The sequence below is a fragment of the Pteropus vampyrus genome, unplaced genomic scaffold (assembly GCF_000151845.1).
Source record: "Pteropus vampyrus isolate Shadow unplaced genomic scaffold, Pvam_2.0 Scaffold399, whole genome shotgun sequence".
NCBI classification, from domain to species: Eukaryota; Metazoa; Chordata; class Mammalia; order Chiroptera; family Pteropodidae; genus Pteropus; species Pteropus vampyrus.
Genome location: NW_011889180.1, coordinates 1,483,468 through 1,486,216, shown reverse-complemented (window position 1 = coordinate 1,486,216; position 2,749 = coordinate 1,483,468).

Sequence of the window (2,749 nt, the reverse complement as noted above, 5' to 3'; positions counted from 1 at the left end):
CATTTTGGGGACAAAGATTCCCTTCGAAGACTCCTTGTTATCGGATCTGTGGGAGCACTGGGGTTCACCCAGGCCTGGGCTTTCCTCCCCCGGTGGCACTTGCGCCGTTGATGGGCTCTTAGTTACAAAGCGCTGGACTGCTGCTGCCTTCAGTCAATCCGTTTAGCCGAAGGCCTCTGATTTGTTCACATTTACTACAACACATACAGAGGGCTGGAGGATTTTTTTTTTTTTTTTTTTTTTTTACTATTGATTTGGTGCTTTAAGAGGGGAAAAAATCTCCTTGGCTGTCTAAACACTATTGATCCCTGCTTGGGAGTCGCAGCAGAAGTGTAGAAAGGGCGTGGATGAATTGAAATTTCATTTCCGACAACTTGTTCCTGTTATTTTTACCCTTTTGGATGGGGAGAAACACGTTGCCGCGGCTTCAGTCAATGTGGTCGATAGCTCCACTGAGAAACTCAACACGGCTTCTGCCAGAGGTTTGGCAATGAGACATGATGTTGGATTTAAAGTGCATGAAACTGAAGGATACTGATGAAAAGCATGAGGTCTTCACGCCAACTGGAGGCAGAGCAAATGGCTCTGGACTCGCTATGACCTACTAGAGCTGTGGCTTTGGAGAAAAGAAGGATTACTGAGATTAATAACACTGCCATTTGGAACAGACCCTGAGTGGTCTCGCAAGAAGCTTCACGGGGATTCAGGGGGCCTGCTTCTGACTCTTGGCTGGCTCTCTGTACCAACCAAAGGAGAGATCTTCTTTAGCCAAAGCTAAATTCCAGGCCTTGAAGAAGAGCATTATGTTGAGCTATTACAGGAAGTTGCTTATGACTGTCCGGAAAGGACACATGCAGAAACTGTAGCTGCAGGCCCTCAGGAAACTAGTGGATGACACTGAGTGTGCAAGGGCATGCATCGGCAGCCACTGGCCTCAGGAAGCACTCCCACCCTAAGCACGCTGGGTAGATGAGGTTTGGTGCCAACTGCCAGCTTTGTTCTTACTTTTATTAGATGTTCAAAGAGTACAGGAGAGAACAAGGCCCCTTCCTAATGGCAACATCTGGCATTCATGTAGCCATGTACCTTTGATCCTTAAGGATCCCAAAGCACTTTACAACCTGCTGTAATGCTAGTGGCCAGAGCAATGATCTTACAGTAAATGTGGCCAAATAGTCCCCATACGGGTTCCCTCCTCTCGATTGTGCCATGGACTATGTTTTGCAGAACTGTAGAGCAGTTCTCCATTCTAGAAGGAAGCATTCCAGTTTGGATCCCAAACACTCCTTTTCTGTCTTCTATTTTTGCAAACTCTATTCAGTATGTGCCCCGCCCCCGTTGTTAACTAAAAGTACTTCACAACCATTCTTAATAAACAGTTCTTCGTTTATATTTCCAATTATTTTACAGCCCCATCCCCATCCCTCCCATTCCAGAGAAAGATGGAAATGTTCTTCTCCCCTGAGAACAAGAATCTGCATTGCGGATGAGGTCGCAAATTCAGACACAATAAACAGAATTAAGAAAAACTGAGCTGGCATTTGACAGAAATTGTAAAATGACACTCAGAAATGTTGCTCTTGTGGAAATTACTGATATTAAAATATAAATCAGTGTCTTGTGTTTCCCGTAGCACCAGGGGCTCTATTAGGTTATACGGTTTGATTGCTGAGCTGAACCTAAGAGACTTGGCAGTTCAGTGCTGAAGTTTTCCCAAAGTATTTAACTCCTCTCCTGCTGGAGAGCAGACACTGAGGCAAATGCCAGTTGGTCTTATCACTTCCAAACGGCCTTGATTCTTTCAATGACCCCTTTTAAACCTAGGAGAAGGTAGAGAGGGCTAACACTGAGAGAAAAGGGAAAGGAATTTAGAAAACCCTTTCTCAGAACAAGAATATTATTGCATAATACCAGGAAGAAGACAGCCAAGGGCCGCTCAAGGAGCAGATTCTATCAATTTTTTTTATTACTTATAATGGGAAAAACAATAGCTGTATAGTGGACAAACTCAGCAGACACCAGCATAATCAAGTGACCAAGGTAAAATTAATATCATCAGTAATAAGACACTGACATTATGTAAGATACTAACAAATTGGACAAAGGGTGTACTCTTTTGCAACTTTTCTGGAAATTTAAAATTATTTCAGAAAGGTTCGTATGTTCCTGTTTTTTCACCAGAGTAGACCACTGTTTCCTTTGAGGGGAGACAAAGTAAATCATAAATAACAATAACGGCAGATTGTGTTGCATTAAAAGACACATAGATAAAGTGCTGTAGGAGTGTGAGGGGTTACCTACCTATCAAGGCTGCTGCGAGGATCCACTGGGAGAGTTAATGTTTAGAACAGCACCTGACTTATAGCAACTACCATACAAGTTTTCTGGAAATTAATTATATCATTTCATAACTCTGGAAATTAAAACTGGAGAGAAGATGACAGAAATGGCAATTGAGTTGAGTCTTGAAGGTCTGTGATTTTTGATCAGGCAGAAAGAAGACATATCATTAAAAAAAAAAAAAGACACTGAGCAATCAGGTGGGAGAGATTTCACCGTGTCGTTGATTATATCAGCCAAGATTAGGTGGAGGGTATACTTCAAAAGAGAGAATTTACTAAATGGCACAGGAATGCTCCCGCAGGCAGTGGGAGGACCGAGTGTGTTGCTGTCTTCCCCGGCCTGGATCCTCCAAACTCCATGCATCAAGTGGAGAAAGAGAGAGAGTGAAAGCAAAGAGCTGATTTAA